Source organism: Dasypus novemcinctus, chromosome 12, assembly GCF_030445035.2.
Source record: "Dasypus novemcinctus isolate mDasNov1 chromosome 12, mDasNov1.1.hap2, whole genome shotgun sequence".
NCBI classification, from domain to species: Eukaryota; Metazoa; Chordata; class Mammalia; order Cingulata; family Dasypodidae; genus Dasypus; species Dasypus novemcinctus.
The window spans coordinates 69,889,165-69,912,512 of NC_080684.1; the positions used below are offsets into that span (position 1 = coordinate 69,889,165).

At 34.2% G+C, this 23,348-nt stretch overlaps 1 protein-coding gene across 16 annotated transcripts in view; it reads right to left on the reverse strand.

Moving 5' to 3' along the window:
* MGAT4C (MGAT4 family member C) overlaps nt 1–23,348 on the reverse strand; it is a 926,873-nt gene that overhangs the window by 531,677 nt on the left and 371,848 nt on the right. For all 16 annotated transcript variants that reach the window (XM_071218988.1, XM_071218990.1, XM_071218985.1 and 13 more), the window contains one exon: nt 9,274–9,384. The gene's annotated coding sequence lies outside the window, so the exon portion shown is untranslated. The remainder of the gene's footprint in view (nt 1–9,273; nt 9,385–23,348) is intronic.

A 23,348-nucleotide genomic window follows, 5' to 3' on the forward strand; every position in this document is an offset into this window, starting at 1 on the left:
TAGAATAAATGTGATAGTGTTCGCTCCTGTTCAATTTTTTGGAAGAACTTAAGAAAGATTGGTATTAGATCATCTTCAAATGATTAGTAAAATTCAACTGTGAAGACATCAGGTCCTGTACTTTTCATCTTTGGGAAGTTTTTGATGACTGTTTCAATCTCTTCCCTTGTGCTTGGTTTGTTGAGATCTTCTGTTTCTTCCAGGGTCAGTTTAGGTGGCTTGTGCATCTCCAGGGATTTGTCCATCTCTACATTGTTTAGTTTTTCGCCACACCATTGTTCATATTATTCTCTCATCATCTCTTTTATTTTGTTGGGGTCAGTGGTAATGTTAACCCTATCATTTCTGATTTTATTTATTTGCCTCTACTCTTTATTTTCCTTTGTGAGTCTAGCTAATGGTTTGTCCATTTTGTTGATCTTCTCAAAGAACCAAGTTTTGATTTTGCTGATTCTTTCTATTGTTTTTGGTTCTTGATTTCATTTATTTCTGCTTTCATCTTACAATTTCTTTCCTTCGTCTCGGTTTAGCATTAGTTTTCTGTTCGTTTTCTAGTTCCTCCAGGTGTGCCAATAGGTCTTCGATTTTATCTCTTTCTTCTTTTTTAATATAAATATTGAGGACTATAAATTTTCCTCTCAGCCTTGCTTTTGCAGTGTCTCATGGGTTTTGTATGATGTGTTCTCATTTTCATTTATCTCAAGATATTTGCTGAATTCTCTCGCAATTTCATCTTTAACTCACTGATTATTTAAGAGTTGGTTGTTTAATTTTCATATATTTATGAAATTTCCCTTTTTCTGTCCGTTATTCATTTCCAGCTTCATTCCATTATGATTAGAGAAAGTGCTTTGCATAATTTCAATCTTTTTAAATTTATTGAGGTCTGTCTTATAACTCAACACATGGTCTACCTTGGAGAAGTATCCATGAGTACTTGAAAAGAAAATATATTCTGCTGTTTTATACTGCAATGCTCTATAAATATGTTAGGTCTAATTCATTTGTCATGCTATTCCAGTTCTCTTTATTTATTTATCCTCTGTCCAGATGTTCTACCCAATACTGAGAATGATGTATTGAAGTCTCCAATTATTATTGTAGTATTGTATATTTCTCTCTTCAGTTTTGTCAGTATATGCCTCATGTATTTTGGGGCACTCAGATTAGGTGGATAAATATTTAGTACAGTAATGTTTTCTTGATGAATTGTCCCTTTTATTAATATATAATGACCTTCTTCATGTCTTGTAACAGTTTTGCATTTGTAATCTATTTTACCCAATTTTAGTATCACTACTCCACCTCTTTTTTGGTTACTTTTTGCATGAAATACATTTTCTGCAAACTTTCAATTTTAACCTGGTTATGTTCTTACATTTGAGGAGGGCAGACAACAAACAGACAGCTCATATTTTTCAATCCATTCAATCAGTCTATGTTTTTTGATTGGGGGAGTTCAATCCATTAACATTCAATTTTATTACTGTAAAGGCATTACTTAATTCATCCTTTTTCCTTCAGCTCTCTGTTGTCATATGGTTCTACTGTTTGTATTCTTCCTAATAATCTTCATTTTCAAACTCTTCTCCAAGTCTATCACCCTTGTATTTTTCTGTCAGGCTGCAGCGCTCCCTTTAGTATCTCCTTTAATTCTGGTCTTTTGGTAACATATTCTATCAGTTTTGTTTGTTTGTGAAGATTTTGAACTCACACTCATTTTTGAAGGACAGTTTTTCTGGAATACAGAATTCTTGACTGGCAGTTTTTCTCTTTCAGTATCTTAACTCATCATACCACTTTCTTCCCTTCTCCATGGTTTCTGTTGAGAGGTCAGCACTTAATCTTTTAGAGTTTCCCTTGTATGTAATGCTTTGCTTTTATCTTGCTGTTTTTAGAATCCTCTCTTTATAGCTGATATTTGACATTCTGAATAGCAGGTGTCTTGGGGTATGTCTACTTGTATTTATTCTGTTTAGGGTGTGTAGTCCTTCTTGGATATTGATATTTATGTCTTTCATAAGGGTTGAGAACGTTTCAGTCATTATTTCCTCAAATATTCTTTCTGCCCCTTTTCCATTCTCTTCTCCTTCTGGGACAGTGAATATGTGAATGTTTGTGTGTTTTGCATTGTCATTCAATTCCCTGAGACTCAGTTCCCCATTTTTTCCAATCTCTTCTCTTTATGTTCTCCTGTCTTTTCTAATTCAGATGTTCTGTCTTTGAAATCATTAATTCTGTTTTAAGGTATTTCAAATCTGCTCTTATGTGCCTCTAATGTATTTGTAATCTCATTCATCATGCTTTTATTCCCATAAGTTCTGTTACTTTTCTTTGCAGGCTTTCAAATTGTTCTTTATGCTCACCCTGTATCTTTTTAATATCCTTTATTTCTTTAGTATTTTTTTTCAATCTTTGATGTGATTTAGGAGAGTTTTGTGATTATCATTGTTAACTATCTTAAATCCTGCATCTCTTCAGGATATTCGGTTAGTTCTTTCCACTGGGCCATCTCCTCCTGTTTCCTAGTATGGCTTATAATTTTCTGCTGATATCTAGGCAACTGAATATGTTGGTGAATTAATTCTGATTGCCAGTTTCTCTCTCTTGCCTATTTTTCCCCACAACTCTTCTTTGTTATTTGGTCCAACTTATTCTAAATCTTTAAAATTGCCAGTCTTAAATTATCACAATCAGGCCAGGGACTCACTTGCAAGGTGCAGATTTTCTCCCAGGGGTTAGTATACAGATAGAATAGAGACCAGTTTTTGTCTGTGCAATTTGCAGACAGGTCAGCAGATAGCGCTCCTCAGCAAACCTTTCCACAGAGATGGTTCAGTCTGGGCTTTCCTCTGTTCTTGGCGCTCAGTCTCCAGAGCAGAGATTCAAAGCAGGCTCTGCTGGCCATTTTCACTGAAGAAATGCCACCCCACACTGCCCCAACTCCTACTCCCTTTTCACTTGAAACAGCTGAATGGGAGGAAGATGTCTGTTCCACTCTTACTTGGCTGCGGTGAATCATGGGTTTTACCACAGCTTAATATCTTCTGGGTGAGGGAGCAAACCCCTTTCCGTCTGCAGTGGGGGCTTGGTAACTCACATTTTTTGCTTCAACTTCATCTCTCTGCCCCTCACTTTCCTGGGAGTTGTGCAGCAATGTCCTAGTCTGCTGCCCCCAAAAACAGGTCCCTCAGACAACTTCAGGCTCTTTCTCCATTGTTTTAGTGAGAGCATTGAACTTTGCCTGTTAGTGAGATGCCATCTTCCCACAATCCCCAGGAAGGGACGCTTTTGTATTCTTAGTAGCCATATTCTTCCTTGTTCAATAATAAAACAACTATTCCATTTATTTTGCTGGAAGTGAAATATATGATTGTCATATATTTTTTTAAAATGTCACGAAGGGTGAGACTTTTCATTTCTCATAGAATGTTTAAAAGTTAATATAATATAAAACCTGTCTTGAATTACTTTAAATCAGATTATAGAATAGGAAATGCTTATATAGTATATGCATCAAAACTGAATTTCTTACCTAGATTATCTTATGAATTTTATAAAAAGATATTATGTTCTTCCTGTCAGAGATGAGGCAGTGGAGATGTATTGTGTTCTGCTCATTGTTAGAAGTTGCTACCATTGATAAGTGATTGAACTAGTATTTAAACTAAGGTGTGCATTTCCAATGCACATGCTCTTAAGTAAGTGCCTAGGGAGAAAAAGGCTGAGGTGTATAATGAAAGGAATCTCTGAAGGGCAAGGCTCAATTCTATTGCTAGCTCATTTACCAAAGTGTGCTGGAAAGTCCCCACTACTTGGCACAGGGAAGAACCAGACATCAAGATGCTGATACAAAGAAATTTTGGCTCTTTTTATTGAGCAGCAAATCTAGTCTGAGAGAAATAGAATAAAATATCAAGCCAAATGTTTTATTGATAACATTATATTATAAGCAATTAATAGAATGGCAGAATGTACTCACAAATTTACTATGAGGTTAGGAGAACATTGTTTTATGTGATCTGACCAAAATAAAATTATGAAGAGAAAGCATAACTGTTCCCTACTAAAGTTGTTAATATTGACTTCATTCCAAATATTTTATTCCAATTTACAAATAATCATAGCTCCCCTAAAGAATATATTTAGATATAATACCTATCAGACTGTTATTTGTAGTTTTTCAAGCTATAATTGGTAAAAGAAGAAATAATATGATATAATTAGTATTTTAAAGAATTTAAAATGTATCTGCCAACTGGAAATAAAAGCCATAGTTCTCTTCATATTAACTTCCAAATATCGGCAAATATAATTTCTCTGCCTATTCCGTATTGTTCCAATCAAGATCCCACTAGGATTTTGAACTGCTGTCAAAAATCTTTGTGTACCCTAAGATCTTGTGTAAGTAAATAAATTCACATTGTTTAAGCTGAACCATTTTATGGTATTTGCTTTGAGCAGCCTATGAAACTAAAATGTGGGTCAAGTACATCTAGGTTTTTCTAATCTTAAGAATTAGATTAGAATATCTGAGCATTCCTTAGATAGGGTAATTATATTTTTGTTTTCAAATATTCATTTTCTTCCTCCATATCCATAAGCAGGAATTACGTCTGTGACCCTTGACATTGGGCTTGGTCTTAAGACTTGCTTTGGCCAATATAATGTTAGTGAAGATGAAAAAGACTTGAGAATCCTTGAAAAGTTCTTGGATGTGTTCTCTCATTCTTCTCTCATCACCACAAGAAAAAATGGCATATTTTAGCAAGCCTGTGGTCCCAGGGAAAGGGTGAGATATGTGGAGCAAAACTAAAAAATTCCAACATGTCAGTGTATAGATATCAATAATAAATACTCTCATAAAATTCACAAGTGTTAAAATCAGGAGTTTCAGATACCTATTGTATGTAATTCATTGTAAAAATGGTGGGCCAATTAAGTTAATTTGAAGAGGGTTCACATGATCAGTACTTAAGTTGAACAATGGAGTAGGGGCAAAAACTAAAAGATAGGACGAATAGATTAGAGCTTTTCAACAATATAAATAAGAACTGAAAAAGGTACAATACAAAGGTAAGTTAAAGGCAATGGAAAAGATAAGTCTTAACATGAGATACTTCAAGAACAATAAACTCTAGACCTCAACACTGATTATGCCCTTGTTTCAGGGATGTGTGGCTGGGGAAAAGAGTATATCAAAGTTTAGGAACAGACTAAGAGTGAGAACAATGGTTATTAAAATTAGGGCAGCAAAAGGGAAGACCTGATCTTCAATGATAATCTTAGAAAGAATATTTGTCTGATGGGGGTTATCATATGGAGGAAAAACAATTGGCATAGTATGTCTGAGACATCAAAATAACAACACATTAATGGCACACCTGTACATAATAATATGTGCTGGGAACTCTTTTAAATTCTATATATGCACTTCTTACTTATTCATTTTTTTCTGTACAAAAAAAGAAGGGAAACTTTAATTTTAGAGAAGATTTAGATTATGTAAAAGTTATATTGAAAGCATAGAGGATTCCCATATATCCCATGTATTTCCCCTTCCACATTTTCCCCTCTTAATAATATCTTACATTATTGTGGTACATTTGTTACTGTAAAATACTGAAAAAATACTGAAACAGAGCTACTAACAAAGATCTACATTTTACATTATAGTTTACACTTTGCACTGTACAATTTTATAGGATTTGGGAAAAAGTATAATGACCTGCATCCATCATTGCAATATCATGCAGAAAAATTCCAATGGCCTAACAATGTCCTGTGTTCTACCTATGCTTCCCTTATCCTCCTCTCAGAACCTCTGGTAACCATTATCCTTATATCAATGTTTCAATTCTTCAATACAACAATAATAAGTCTACTTTGGTCCATGGTTGCAACACCCCTGCCCCCTGCCTTATGTTTGTTCATTCCTCAATCTTGAGGGTTTGGGGATGGTGATTACAAGTTCAAATAAAAGGGGTAGAAGAATAATTTCATGTGTAGGGAAATTATAAACAAGTCTAACTTTGTTACATTGGGGAAATAGGTTATCATATATTCCAAGGTAAGGCCCACCAATTGGGTGCTGATTTCATGCTTTGCTATAGTGTCCAGACATCTGTATGGGTCCTCAGGAGCATCCCTGTTTGGGTTTTCTTTAATGTGGTAATTAGTGAAAGCTGCCTGAGACCTGCATAAGTGTAACCTCTTAAATGACCTCCCAACTCACTTTGAAATGTCTTAGTTATAAACACCCTTTTGTATTTTATTTCCCCTCTTTTGGTCAAGGACTTTTTTCCAAATGCATCACTGGTTGGAGCTTGATATTAAACCCTTGATGCCAGGGAGGCTCATCTCTGGGAGTCATGTTCCATGCCAGGTGGAAGATAATGAGTTTATCTGCTGAGTTAAGCTTAGAGAGAGGTCACATTTGAGTAACAAGGAGGTATTCAGGAGGTAACTCTTAAACAATAGTTATTATTAGGTCAAATTTCAATTTTACAAGAATAAAGTACAAGCATTAATATCAAAGGCTGGTCATATTGATCAGTTTTCCTTTTAATGGTCACTTCCTACGTGCTCTAGAGATTCTTGCCACTCTATTTGAGCACATATCAGGACTCCACAGGATGGGGGCTTAATATTTTGTTGGTTATTGTGTGGGTTTCCACTCCCTGAGATAACACCATATGACAATCTGAACACATTCATATACTATAGAGATACGCCTCAGGTGGACCCTCCCCACACATGCCCCCATCACTGACACCCTGCACCTCTGACTCTTCCCTGCCAGATACTCCCACAAGAACACTCCCACAAATGTATTCTCAACCACAGTCCTCAACCTTCCCTGAGTTCACCTCTTCTTTATTCTAGCCCTCCCCTCAGCTCCATGGATGTCCCAAAACACACCTCCAACCCCACTCATACTAATGCTGTTATGTTTATTTTATTTATGAGAAAAACTAAGGCAAAGACAATTTAAATTATTTATCCTAATTTCCAAAGTGTAAGGGCTCATGGCAGAATGAAAAGAAAAGTTGTCAGACTCAGGACCTTATGGACTTAACCAGTAGACTTACCTGAAGAATTAAAATGAATGAATGAGAACAATTTCTATAAATTACTCATAGAAATGCATGAAACATTTTCTCTCTGAAAGACATGTGATTTGATAAGTAAAAAACCAAATTCCACCTTTTTTTCATTCCTAAGTAAATAGCAAAGGACTTTATTTTCATTCCTGTGTAAATAGCAAAGGCTTGCTTAATATACTCTGTGTGTGTATTCATAACAGAACCATCCAGACACAGAATAACATGATAAAAACCTAGTATAATCATAATGTTTTCCTTGAAGACACCACATATTTCTCACACAGTCTTACATAAGAAAATAAATTAATTAAAATTAATGTCAGTTTATTTGTAAATGTATCTAAATCACTCAAAATACCATGTTTTCATTCAAACTATTGTTGGTTTCCAGAATATGAGAGATTAAGAATTTGAATAATATTTAACCACACTTAAAGTTTTGATTTCTTACATTCCTTTTCAGATTTCACACTGCTCTTTTGCTACTTGGAAGTTGAGAATCAATATATATTGAGTAGTAATATATAGGAACAGGACACTGTGACTCAAATTTCTGCCATTTCTGCCTACTAACCTTTCCTCTGCCCAGATTTTCTTCTTTTTTTTTTTTTAATCTTGCATTGATATTCTTTCTCTTGGGCTTCTTACTCTTTTTAAAGACACTGATTAGTCTATTAATGCAAATGGGATATTACAGATCAGTTGATCTAACAGCTTCTTCCATCATCATTTAAATATATCCTATGTCTATATTGTTAGCTCCTCTTTCAGTTGCTCCCCTACCTAGTTTTTATAGTTAAATTTCCCTCCTTGATTAGTTGTCTATACTTGTGAGGATTTTCTTACTTACTGCTAACTCTTTCCTCATTTGACACCTCAATATAAATTATTTTTTCAAGCACATTTGTTGAAAACTCATTAAATAAGTACAGATATTACATATCCCATTTATAGAGATGTTATCACCTTGAAGCATTTAGAAAGGCAGATGTTTAATAAATAGTTATTGAAATAATCGAATGCATGTGAATATTTATTAGCGACCCATTAGTCAGACCAACATTGAAAGCTGCTTACAACTTTGAAACTGGGAATGCCACTCAGGGATAAACCCTAAAAAGGTGTATATTCACATCATAAGGATGTATCGATTCATTCACAATGTAACTAAGCAACTGAAAAGTTGAAATATTGTGCCATACATGTTCACTTTAATAATAGTTTATCATTAAACAGCTCATTGATTGAAAAGTATTTTCTCATATTTACATCATTACTTATTATTTATTAGTGAATGCTAATGAAGCTAAAGAAGAATTGTATAAATGGAACTTTAAACAACATACTTCAGTATGGATTATATTGCTATAATATAAAAATCTGTCGTTACCTAAAATTAATTTCTCACAAGTCAAAATATCTATATACTTATACATATGTATGTGTATACATTCTGCACTGCCCTGTCATTTTGGGTGGATAGGAATTCAGGCATAATTTATAACAGGTTGAGATTTGAGGGTAAATATTTGAAGCACATTACAGGTTAAAGAAATTTATATGATACACAAAAATATTTTACTTTGCAAATATGTGCACAAATTTATTCTTTATGGAGAAAGTATCAAAAAGTCATCTGCATACAAACCCAGAATTACTTTCTCCAGCTTTTCCAATTTTTAAAAAGAAAGGAGGTTATAGTGTTCTGAAATGTCTGAAACTAAATCCAAAAGCCAAATTTCATTGGGTTCTGGAGCTTTTATGGTGGTAAGCTGCTCACACTAAAACTACAGTTGGTCTGGAAATCTTACACACATGGATTGACTCTCAGCCACTGTATCAGAATAGTGAGGTTTTCCCTTTTGTCCTGACCAGAAGATCTACAGCATAAAACATAAAATAAACCACATTTCACTCAACAGGAGAGTAGTTTAAAATTCCCCTACCTCCAATACAAATTTAACACGTGCAATATGACTTGGTGTTTCAGTTTTATTGCACCATAAAGTGCAGGCAAAGAGCATAATGAACAAATAATTCCAAAGAAAAGAAAATATTTTATGACTCATAATATAGAACAGCTTCTCCTCTCCCTGACCACATTATGGTTTAAAAGGATTTCTTATCAAACTCTCACCACAACAAAGAAATAGAAAGCTTGTCTTACCAGAGTGGGATAAAGCTTCAACCTTGCTATAACGTTTTCTGCAGCTCTTGTTTGAAAAGGACAGATCCAAAGCAGCTTCGTGCACACAACTGATTTGGCTGATCTCCAGTCCTGCACAAAAAACAGTATAATTGGCTCTCATAAAATTGTTGTAAACATTCCTCATGATGGCAACTTTCATGTTGAATCTAGTCATCATTATCTCAGTAGGCTTTTTCCAAACACACCAATTATAATTCTACTTTCAATACTTGCTGTTTTCCTCTATTTAATAAACTGCTGCGACAAATATCTTTAAAGATACCATGAATTTTGAGTGTTAATTCTACAACCATGTCAAGACCTTTGAGTTCTGAAATTGTAGTTTAAGACTTTAAAACAAAACACGATTTTCACATTTATTTTAAATTGGTCAGTATGTAGGGCACTCTGCAGAGGCAAATGAGATATCAGTATTATTAAGTATTTTTCATTCACTATTTGATACAAGTCAAGTTAACATTCCACATCTCTACTTTGCACAGAAGCCACATCAATAATGCCTACAATATACTCCAGAGCCTAAGACCAACTCTGCTGGATTTCTAAGTCTCATTAAATATTCCACTGTTCCTTTGCCCAAGCCTTCAAAGAAGCCCAGATACAATCATTTCCTTTAATTTTTATGGGAGCAATGAAAGGGTCACACAGTCTGAGCTTTCTTCTGATTTTAAACATTCAATTTTTATGGAAGCAATAACTGATTATAACTATGAGTGGCATATTCCTGTTATGAACATTAGATAAAAAAATAAGCCTTAGTGAAAAACAGTCTCAATCTGTATCATTTTCTCTTCTGATCTAAGCAATATGTTGATCTTACAACTACATGAGGATCTTTGTCTTGTTTCCCAAAAGCATAGAGGCTGGATAACAGTTATCAGACATATTACCATTTGAAAAATATGAATTAACTGCCTAGAGGTTTTTTCATTTCTATAAGTCTGGTCTGTTATTTTTTATCAAGTATACCAATGAAACAAATATAAAGAAATTATTTTATAGCTATATAAATTATGATTCTATAAATCTCTAAAATTAACAAATTGAGATTATGTATAATAATTAAAATTATGTATAAGATGTGTCTTATAAAAAGCAAGTAAAAGTTTTAGATATTCTACCATTGTAAAATTCCATTTATTGCTGGGTCTTTTATTGTGCATGACATCTTTAACTAAATTAAAAACAACCTAAATCCTTGGAAACTGAACATTTCTTCTTTACAGATATCAGTGCCATTTAAAGATTTTGACTGTAATTCAATCTGCTATAGACCATAGATGCTCCTACAAAAACAGATGTCTTTAATCTTCTCATTATGTTACTTAGAGACACAGGGTATGGGGAAGGAACTATATATATATATTTAAGGTTGGTATCATTCTGTCTCTTATCACCATAGAGCACTTGCCTTTATAAAATTTTCCACATTATTTTCTATTTAATTCTTTCACAGAAGAGTGAATAGGGCATCATTGTTCTCCATTTTGTGCATGATAAAGCTAAGGCTCAGAAATAACAAAACTCTTAACAGGAGCATAGTCTGATTTTCAACTAAGTCCTAAAACATTTTCTTGTAAAGTAACATATCCAAAATTTAAACATAAAAAGTCTGTGCTATTTAGCTGGCTGATTTGAAATGAGGAATAAGCATTTAGAGTAATGTATTTGTGGCTGCAGTACATTGAGGAACATAAAGTTCATTTTGTAGACCTAATAACTTTGGAAATATTCTTGATCAAAAGCCCTGGATGGTGCTTCAGAGGTAATCACCGGACATTGTAAATCCTCACAGGGCCCACTTGATGGAATAGAGGAGAGTATGGGCCATGATGTGAACCAATGTATATGAGGTGCAGAGGTGCCCAAAGATGTACTTACCAAATCCAATGGATGTGTCATGATGATGGGAACGAGTGTTGTTGGGGGGGGGGGAGAGGGGGGGGTGGGGGGGTGGGGTTGAATGGGACCTCACATATATATTTTTAATGTAATATTATTACAAAGTCAATTAAAAAAAAATTTAAAATAAAAAAAAAATAATGAGTTTTGGAATAGATCAACAATTATATAATTTGTTTGGATAGTAAATAAACATTTTCACAGAAGATTATTAGTACTCTGTAAAGAATGTATACAATAAGAACAAACTAATTGAGATGTAAAGAAATAGTCCTAAACTACCAAATTAGCACTGAGAACTTTGTATGTTTCAGGCATTAAGTATTCTCAATGATGTAATCATTCTAAACATAGAATATGTTTGTTTTATTAACAAAAAAAATGAGTTTTCATGCTATTACATAGACTTCTGAAATGTAATTTTCCATAAATGTGGATGTAGGTTTGATGCAAATCCCAGCAGGGGTTGAACAGTATTTCCACCCATATCTCACAGATGAACTATGAATGCCCTGGAGAAACACTTTTAATCCTACTGACTATTACCATTTTAAAATCCTGACCAGGAATATCAAAAGAGCATTCAATACTGTCCAGGAATCTGCCTAATTACAATGAATGGTATTGTGGTAAACATCACTGAGGTAATAGTAGTCACCGTATAGGAATTTCCAACTGTCCAAACCCACTCTAAGTATCTGTCAAACTTTGACCCTTACCTGTGACCATTTTTACATAATCAAGAAAATTTCTCTTGCTGATTCCTCTCTTTTCACATTACCTACTCCCTCTGCTATGAATCATTCTCATTAATGAATGTAAAACCCTGCTTTCATATTTCTTTGTATTTAAAATTAAAAGACTCTCAGGACCCTGCCTCTTCCTCCTATCACCATCAGTGATGGCTAATTTCATGTGTCAACTTGGTAAGGTTATGTTATCTATCTGTTTGGTCAAGCACTCACTGGCCTATTTGTTACTGTAAGAGCATTTCGTGGATTTAAATCAGTTAGTTTTTCGCATCTATGATTGATTACTTCTATGATTAACAAAGTAGATTGCCTTCAGCAATGAGAGGAGTCTCCTCATCCAATCAGTTGGAGGCCTTAAAGGGACAACTCAAGATTTTAGCAATCAGAGATAAGAATTTCTATCTCTACATCAGTCAGCCTGCTTTTTTTCTGGGGAATTCATGGTCATCTTCACAGGATTTCCCAACTTGCAGCTTCTCCTGAGGTAGCCAGTGTCACCATAGGGTAACAGACCGCCCTAAGGAATTTGGGCTTGTTAATCCTCACAGTCATGTGAGCCAATTCCTATAATAAATGTTTTAATATGTACAAATGTATGGCTATAGACATACATAGAGATAGAGATAGAGAGTGATAGAGGTAGAGAAAGAGATAGAGACAGAGACAGAAGTGGATGGAAATAGACATAGACATATCCCATCAGTTTCATTTCTCTGGGGAGAAATCAATACAGCATCTCATCCTCTAATACCTCCTCACCCCACTTTTACAGAATATCTACACCCAACAAAGCCATTCAAACAGACTTTATCTTACCTTATTTTCTAGTAGTATTTGACCTTTGACTAATCCCTTCTTAAAATATTCTCTTCTATTGGCTTTAGTGACACCACATTCTTGTGATGTTTTGCATGTCATGTAGGCCATTCAATTCCAGACTAATTTGCTGGCTTTTTCTCTGAATAATTATGATGGAAATGGTCCTTAAATGGCCCTGGACCACTTTCTCTTCTCAATCTAAGTTTTCCCTAAAGGTGATCTTATCCATATCCATGGCTTTAAATATTGTTTATGTCCTGTTGACTACCAAATTTTTATCTGGAGCCTGATCTCTCCAATTTGCTCCAAATGTGATTTTCCATCTGTTTGCTAATTTCTCTTCTTGGCACTCCAACAGGCATTTTTAAATCCAGTCATGGCCAAAATAGAATAATTGATTCTACCATGCCCTTGCACGCCTGACATTTCTCGTGTATTCCATATGTTAGTAAAATTTACCAATTGTCAAGCTAAAAATCATGGATGTTTAAAAATATCTTTGCTTTACATTTGACATCCTATGTGTCTTTCTACTACCACCCCAGTCCAATCCACCACATTCTCTTGTCAGGATTAGTGACATGAATTACTTGGCTCTTTTAGCCACATATTCCAATTCTTAGAATTTTATACTTTTGCCTACTTTATCTAGAATTCTATGTAATTTTTTGCATCACAGAGACCCAGCTAAAATATCACCTCCTAAGAGAGATTTTTCATGATCACTCATTATGATCCTATGAATAAACATTTATCCTAACTCATTGTGGACCATATTCCAATTATTACAGTGTTTATATTTCATACTAATGTATTTGATATTAATGTACCCGAATTTTCTTTTCCTGTGTATTATCTATCTCCCTTAGGTAGAGTGTAACTGTGTTACCACAGTTCTTAATAAATATTTGTTGAATAGATACTTTGAATAGTCTTCTATCTTTTAACATTTAATTTCTTTCTAAATTCACTTTACATTGGAAAAATATATAGACCTACCTTCTGACACTTTTCTATTTTTTAACAAAACGTATTTTGAGTTGGGAAGTGGCTATGGCTCAATCAATTGGGCTCCCATCTACCATATGAGAGGTCCTGGGTTCACATCCCAGGCCTCCTTGTGAAGGCAAACTGGCCCTTGCCGATGGAGAGCTGATGCAGCAAGATGATGGAACAAAGGGAGATGAGCAGACATAGAAGAATACAAAGTGAATGGACACAGAGAGCAGACAGCAAGCAAGCTGCAGGGGACGGGGGGAGGAAAAAATAAACAAATAAATCTTTTTAAAAAGTATTTTGAGTTAAAATAAATGTGTATCAGTTATCTGTTAAAATTATCATACAATTGTTTTCCTTTGATCTCTTAATATGTTCAATTACAGTAATAGAATTCTTGCAATTAAATTGTGTTTTTTGAAGGAACCATAATATTTGACGTGAAATTCACATAACAGGAAATTTTACATTTTAAACTTCAAAACTGTGGGGCTTTAATACATTTAAAATGTTCTACAAACACAATTCAATGAAGCTTGGAAATATTTTTTATCACTCTAAAAGGAAACTCCATATGTATTAACAGTTACTCCACATTATACTTATACCCCAGCCCCTGGCAACTACCAGTCTTCTCTAATGATTTACAGATTCTGAATATAACATATAAATGTAATCATATACATCACTTTTGTGCCTGGCTTCTTTTACTTAGCATAATATTTTTGAGGTTCACCTATATTTTAACATGTTTCCCCACTTCGTTCTTTTTTTATGGCTAAGTAATATTCCATTCTATGGACTTTAGTTTGTCTATTCATCCATTGATAAAGATTTGGGTTATTTCCTCCTTTGGCTATTGTGAATAGTACTTCTATGAATACGTGTGTACACGTAATTAATTTATCTGAATACCTCTTTTCAATTATTTGGTGTATATTCCTAGGAGTAGATTTGCTGGGCCATATGATAATCACATGGTTAACTTTTTGAAAAACTGCCAAATTGTTTTCTACAAAGGCAATAACATTTTACATTACCATGAATGATGTGTAAGTGTTCCTAATCTTCTGCATCCTAACCAACACTTGTTATTTGCCATTTTTAAGTAATAGCTTCACTAGTTGCCTACTAGAAATGGCTGATTCTTCAAGGCGCACAAATATAAATTTTTCTGGCAAAATAGATTCAGCAGAATTAAGGGTTTCCATATCCTCACTTTCATCATCATCAGTACTTTCATCCCCATTCCAATTTTCAGGATCCAGTTCCTTCCCAATCAATGGTCTCATTTAACAGCAGACATCCTGAAAGATTGGGAATTCAATTTGTGTTGTAAGTCATCCACTCATACTATGAGAATCTGTGTTTGTTTTTCAGAAATCTCAAGTCTGTGGCTACAGGACACAAGTTTTCATAGAACACAAAGAAATGTTCATGACATTTATGCAGTACTAAAGCTAGGAATTAAAACTCTGACCTCATTCTTTTCCTTAACAACTTTATCCAGAATATTGATCAACAACCAGCAAAATCTGCAAATGAATCAAATACACTGTCAGCAAAAGACATACTTAGTATAAGCATTTGAGTAAGTATATCCAATGGTTATATTTTGGGTATTTTTATTGATAAGTCACATCATGGGCTATCAGCACTCTCTTGATCATTAAATATAGCCATCAATTCTTCAGATACCCAGACAGGTTAGTGCGTGTGCGCACACACACACACACACACGCAATTCTTTGAGAACAAGAACAAGAACCAACTCTGCTCCTTCCAGAAGCAGGAATCAGTATCCCTCAGTGGGAACATGGTCTGGAGTGCTCAAGGCTAGTTGAACATAGTATAGTAAAAATGTTACGAAGTCTCGATTCAGCATGGATTTTGTTGTTCTAAACTTTTGACTGTTTTCCAGAGTTCCAAAAATGCTGGTTCAGTCAGGTTTTGTTCATTTTTTTTTCTTTTTTGTGTTTCCATGAAAGAATGCCCTTTGGAGTTCCTATTATGACATTTTTGCTAATTTCAAGGTATTTGTTAATGTTATTCTTGAAACATACTACTTAGCTCTATTTGGTAATTTCATATATAAGATAATTAGTGTAATTCATTAAAACAATTATTTTGAAGTTAGATTTGTTTTCATGTTTTCATTTGCCTATGTTCTTTCATCCTTTAATTTTCATATCTTCTAAGTCACTTCTTTGCTGGTTTATCTTAAAAAGACATTCCATATTCATGAATAGGGAAAGTCACTGTTTTAAAAATGGTTAAACTTTCCAAATTAATTTATATATTAATTGTAATCTCTATAAAAGTCATAGTTGACATTTTTTGAAAAGTTGACAAGTTGATCATCAAATTGAATGAAAATGAAAAAGACACAAATAACCAGAACAATCTAGAAAAAATCATGAGAGTTGGATGATTTACATTTCCTGACTTAAAAACTTATTAAAAAGCTACAGTAATTAAAATAATGTTTTAAGCCAGACATAAAAGGACAAATACTGTATGATTATGCTGTTATGAACTAAATATATTATGTAAATTCTTGGAGTTAATAGTTAGAATATAGGACACCAGAAATAGAATGAGTTTAATGAATGGAATGCTGATGGTTAATCTGTGTAGTTTGTAAATCTTTGGAAATGAATGGAAATGATGAGAGAGCGTCATGGTGTTTGCGATTAGCAGAGATATGTCAGTGGTTGAAAGGGAAAGTCTAAGGACATGGATATTATTAGAAGGAAAGCTTAAAAATGTAATATGGGACTGTACAACATAGTGAAACCTAATTTAAAATACATATTGCATGTATGTCTGTTTTTACAAAATGTAAATGCGAATAAACTAGAAAGAAGGAAAAAGAATAACAGCTACGTACAGCAGGAGAAGCACAGAGAGAATGAGAGGTGATGAATTTTGTTTGTTTGGTTTGGTTTTGTATATTATATAATTATTATTATTATTACTGGAAAAATGAAAATGCTCCAAAAATAATTGAAGTATGAATGCACAGCTACTTAGTTATACCAAATACCACTGATTGTAAGCTTCAGATGGATTTATGCTTTACTACTATGTATCAATAAAATAGATTAGTTAGAAATAAAACTTAGCAAAGGTCAAAGAAAGACATGTTATATTGATAAAGGGGTGAATTCAACAAATAAACTTAAAACATTCCACCTGACTTGGCACACGACTTCCAGTGACAAGCTTCCCTGGCACTGAGGGATTAATACAAACACCAATCAATGACACATTTGGAAAAAGACCTTGACCAAATGGGGGAATAGTTGAATACAAAAGAATTTTTATGGCTATGACATTTCAAAGTGAGTGAGGAGGTCATTTAAGAGGTTGCACTTATGCAGGTTTCAGGCAGATCTCACTAACTGCCACATTAAAGAAAGTTCAAACAGAAGTGATCCTAAGGGCTTTACAGATGTCTAGACACTATAGACAAAAGAAATAACTCCATGAATCAGCACCCACTTGGTGGGCTTGACCTTGAAATATTTGATACTTATATCTCCCCAATGTTTCAGGGTAGGGCACATTTATAATTTTCCTACACATGGTTCTTTTGCCCCTTTTATTTGAACCTATAATTAGGACTATGCCCATTAAATATGTGTCCCAGAGGGAAGCGGACTTGGCCCTGTGGTTAGGGTGTCCGTCTACCATATGGGAAGTCTGCAGTTCATACCCGGGGCCTCCTTGACCCGTGTGGAGCTGGCCCACGCGCAGTGCTGATGCCCGCAAAGAGTGCTGTGCCACGCAGGGATGTCCCCCGCGTAGGGGAGCCCCACGCACAAGAAGTGAGTCCCGTAAGGAGAGCCACCCACCGCGAAAGAAAGTGCAGCCTGCTCAGAAATGGCGCCGCACACATGGAGAGCTGATGCAGCAAGATGACGCAACAACAACAAAAAAGAAACACAGATTCCTGTGTGGCTGACAACAACAGAAGCAGACAAAGAACATGCAGCAAATACACACAGAGAACAGACAACTGGGGGGGGGCGCGGAGGGGAGAGAAATAAATAAAGTAAATCTTTAAAAATATATATATATATATAAATATGTGTCCCAGAGACTTAAATCTTTGGTCTGTTCATATGTAAGTTGAGCCACAATCTCAGCAGAGTTGCAGCCAACACCTACTCTCCTGTTCATAAGACTTGCCCAGGACAACTAACAAAATGATGATGATGGACAATGCCCATCCCAATAAAACAGAGAGTATCTACAACTGTAAGCAAGACAATTCCACCCATATGCCCAATGGGATCTAAACCTCCTCTCATTGGAAGCAGAAAGGGCACCACCGTCCCCAAATCCTCAAAACTGAGGAATGAACAATCATAATGGGGAAATGAAAGTATGGACTAAAGTAGAGTTTTTATTCTAGTAATGAAGAATTTGTAAAATTGATATAAAGGCAGCAGTCACTAGACTTTCTGAGGGGAGGGAGAGGGAAGAATAGGTGTGGCATGGGGCATTTTGGGGACATTGAAATTGTTCTGCTTGACATTGCAATGGCAGATACAGGCCATTATACATTTTGTCAAAACCTATAAAATTGTGCATTGCAAAATGTAAACCATAATGTAAACTATAGACCATGGTTAGTGGCAAGGCTTCAATATGTGTTCATCATTGTAACATAGGTGCCATGCTAATGAAAGACGTTGTCATTGGGCAAAAGTGTAGGGGGCGTATAATGGAATCTCCTATATTTTCAATGTAATATTTATGTAATCCAAATCTTCTTTAAAAATGATAAATAAATACAATATAATACTTTTCATTTAGGAAATTCATATAACCTTAGCATAATAAATACTAATATAAATTTATTTTTGCCAGACATACCAATGCAATTCAAAGGGGAAAAAAGAGTCTTCAACAAATAGCAATGGAACAATGAATAGACACATTTTTAAGAACGAATTTGAATGCTTACCTCATACCAACACAAAAATAAACTCAAAATATGTCAAAGAACTGAAGAAGATCTAAAATTATAAAAGTCTTAGAAGAAAGCAAAATGCTAAATTTTGTGACCATAGACCAGGCAAGGCTTTTTAAAATATGACACCTGAAATAGAAGTGATAAAATAAAAAATAAATGAATTAACTTCATAAAAATTAAAATATTTTCCTTTTGGAGTATTGAAACATTCTAAAATTGACTGAGATGACGACAGCACAAATCTATGATGAAAATGAGAGCCCCTGAGTGTCCACTTTGAATGGATTGTACAAAACATGGGACTGTATAGCACAAGGAATCCATTGGTGGATGATGGACTGTGTTTAACAGGACAAATATGAGAACATTTTCTCCTGAAAGATAACAAATACATAATACTAATAAATAGTGTTAATAATTGGATGGGGGAAAGTACACCAAATATAAGATATGGGCTATAGTTATTAGTAATATCTAGATGATTTTCTTTCATATTTTGTAACAAATGTTTCACAACAATGCAAGGTGTTGGTAATGGGAAGATGTATGGTAGTCTTTCATGAGGACATGTATATTTGTTTTGTAAATTTGCAAATTTTACTATAGATTTACTGTTCATGTATGAATGATATATACTTCAATGAAGTTTTATTCTAAACAATTGAAATATTTTGCATTTCAAAAGACACCATCAGGAAAGTGAAAAATGAAGTCACAGATAATTTGTATTCATTTCTCCTCTGTTTGTGGAATTTCTTGTGATTCTGACTTGGAAAAAACAACTTGATTTTTTTTTTTTTTGCAGATTTGCAAAATCAACATCTCAATGGGAAAAGGAAAACTATAGATACCATCTTATTTATTTTAGCTCATTGCACTTCTCACATTAATATTATGATTTGCACATATTATTGCATATATTTTCTATTGTTTATATATTTAATTGAAAATGGCTACCAGTACTTGGACTTTAAAATATGACTCACTCTTCTGGTTTACATGAATTAGATTAGCCATGGTGGAGTGTGGATATCACAGTCATGCAGATCCAATCTGAATATATGCAAACTTGGACAAATCGTTCAATGTTGTTATGCCTCCCTTTCTTCATTGTTGAAAGGGGGATGTTTACACTCAACTTACAGATTAATTGTGAGGAGACAATAACGTGATGAATGTGAAGTGCTTATACCTCTACACAATGTAAATATAAGCATTATCCATGAACATAGAAGATGTGTTCTATTCTAAGTAGTCACCACTAACAAGTAATGCATCAGTAACAAGAGGGCTTATTTGGCCATGCATCTCTAGTGTATTATATAAAAGATTAGCTTAGAATATAATGATATGAAAATTAGTAAACAAGTTGAATAACACCAAAAAGAACAGATGTTGTAGAATAGTGCTACTATAGCAGGAACTGTGTCCTGAAAGTGTGCCCTTTCTCTAAATAGCAGTATTCTGATCACATTGCTAGTGAACACTTTGGACTGAGAAACAAGAATGACTGGAAACACCTTAGCTTCTTCTAAAAGTAGTAGGAACCATAACAATAAAAATATAAAACTTTAGAGGTTATTTTTTGCCACTAAAAAAATTATTACATTACCTAAGCACCAGTTATATAAAAAAGGAACAAGTTTAAAGGAATTGTTTCACTAAAAGTGCATGACTTGTCTGGAATCTGAGTTGCATTGTAAGTTTTATTTCTGTAAGTGGACTTGGTTTATAGTATTTCTCACTATTTCCTCAGGAAAAACAAGTGGAGCTCTTTAAATAGTGAGGAGAGCATGTAAAAACAGAAGAGAGATAGAGGAAAAGACATATGAAAGATAAGAGCAAGTGAGAGCAAGAAAATAAAATGGAAAAACTCCCAGAGAAGGTCAGGTCATTACTTATTTTCTCATCATGATGTATATGACATGACATGTTTATTATATCAGTTGTCCTAGTATTTTCAGGATTTCTCTGTATTTCTATGATTAACCATCTAAAATATGTCATTTAACATTGTTTTGTCTGTTAATAGAGAGACTATGTTTGTGTTTGGGTATTTATTCAATACACAATTTACTATTTAATATAAAAAATATACAAATTGCAATTTAATATACAGTTTCATTCCAAGTGCTAGTCTCTGTTAGACAGTAGATCAGTGATTTTCTGGGGATCAGAGTGGGAGTGGGGTATTCACTATACAGGGACAGAGTGGGCACTGTTTAAGATGAGGAAACTTCCATGTTAAGATGTGGTTGTGTTAGACAGGTGCATATAGTTGTCAAAACTGATCAAATTGTTTAAAAAGGGTATATTTTGTTGTGTATAAATTATAACTCAAAAGAATCTATCAATAATAATTACAATTAAAAGGGTGAGGCCGAGAAACAGTAAGAAATTGAATTTCTGTTGGGTCACAGCAGTATACAACTCCAAACACTCATTCTTCAAAATGTAAATGGTGCCTTCTGGAGTCAGGCAACACAGGTGGCCCTTTATGCATACCACCATCTTCTTTGTACCATGTAGAACTTCAGCTTCAGTGCAAAGTCTTTATCAAATACACACTCTCTTCCATTTTTCTCTTTTGTGCAGATCTCTCAATTTAATAAAATTAAGTATGCACAAAACTGCTCTTGTATGAAATGACTATGATAATCATCTTTTAATAGAGTATAATAAACTGCTCCATAATAAATAAGCTGGTCTTCATATTAGTTTTCAAAATACTAAACAAACACATAATAGGCTATAACAGCATTGACAATAAGAAAAACATTAAAAAGCAGCATGCAGAAAAGAATGATGATTAAGTGGACATTGAATTTGAAGGTTAATACTCCCATCACAACTGATACTATTTCTTTTTACTTTTTTGACCTTTTTTTATCCTCTATGTTTTCTCTCTTCCCAATCACCTTTCCTCTCTCTCTATCATCTTATTCTTTCTTTCCACTTCTCATTATTATAGCAGCTAACACTTATTGACTCATAATGTGCTGGGTGCTTGTCTGAGTGCTTTGCAAGGCTCAGAAGTTCCCTTCTTTCCCCGTTAATATCTGCCATATTTTCTTCTTTATTAGGCCCTTTGTCTTTCACTTTTCAAAGTAACTTATTTCTTTATTTTCAGTTCCACCTTGTGGTATCCATTTGTAGCAGTTTGATATAATTGATGAGTTCCAAAAAGAAATATTGGATTATGCTTGTAATCTGATCTGTACCTGGGCATGACTGAGTTATGATTAGGGCTTTGAGTCCCCACCCAGTCCCCACCCCTTGGTGGGTGGGGACTCACAGATAAAAGGCATGGCAAAGAACAGAGTTGGGGATTTTCTGATGTTGAAGTTTTGATGTTGGAGTTTGATGCTGAAGACTTAAGCTGGAGCTCTGGGAAGTAAGCTCACAGAGGAAAGAGAAGCCAGCCCCAGGAAGGAAGGAACCTTGAACCCAGAGAAAAGCAAGCCCCAGGAACGTAGGAACTCAGGAAGCCTGAACCCTTCCAGACTTCAGCAGCCATCTTGCTCCAAATAGACTTTGGTGAGGGAAGTAATTTATGCTTTATAGCCTGGTATCTGTAAGCAACTATCCCAAATAAATACCCTTTATAACACCCAACAGATTTTTAGTATTTTGTTTAATACACCACTGATATTCAGGATTTCAATTACCAATGAACTCTGTAGGATATAATCATGTTATTATTTTCTTCCTTCCTGTCACTTACTTCTAGACCTTACTACTTCTATTTGTAGATATGTGTCAGTATTATTTATTCTTGAACTCTCTGAATTACTTTGCTTGTTTATGATTTTCATTTATATTTCTAACACCCACACAAGAAACAATATCTGAAATACTATCTTATTGTTGCAGCCTGATTTTCCTTCAACAAATCTCAAATTGTCACTATAACCATCCTGTATCCCATATTTGGAATAATTCAGAAACTTTCCTTCTGGTGTTACAATTTCCAGTTTAATCACTCACTGCCTTATATCCATTTGCTATGATTTGACAGATACTGTGTTTAGAACTGTGATTAATAGCAGTATTGAACAAAACATAGTCCTCAAGAACTTGCAATCTAGGTAAAAAAAATTGAGAATGCACAATAGCAATAAGAAAATGAAGACTGTGTTGATCTCATTTTTGGATAAATGCTCCCGCATTTTGCATTTAGTACCATTTAGCATTACCAAAAGGTTAGCTTTCAGGAAAACATTCTATTTATTGGGATTCCAGATAAATCTGCATCAAACCTGCCTTTAATTATTTAATTAATTGGTTAATTCTTTTTTCACTCCTTCATTTATTTAATAGCAATTTAGTTAGCATCTCATATATATTATTTATATTGGTGACTGAGCCTCCTAAAATGATTAGGTCAGCCATTTGTTCTATTAGAGTAAATGAAAGTTGAAAAATAATATAGATGTAGGTTGAGATGTCAATACAGATAGATATAGATAATATACAAATGTATATATATAGATGTAAATGCATTTATAGAAGTAGAGATAGAAATGGTATAGATATATAGAGCCTATGAACTATGTTTTTAGGTAAAGTTTGCCTTAGGA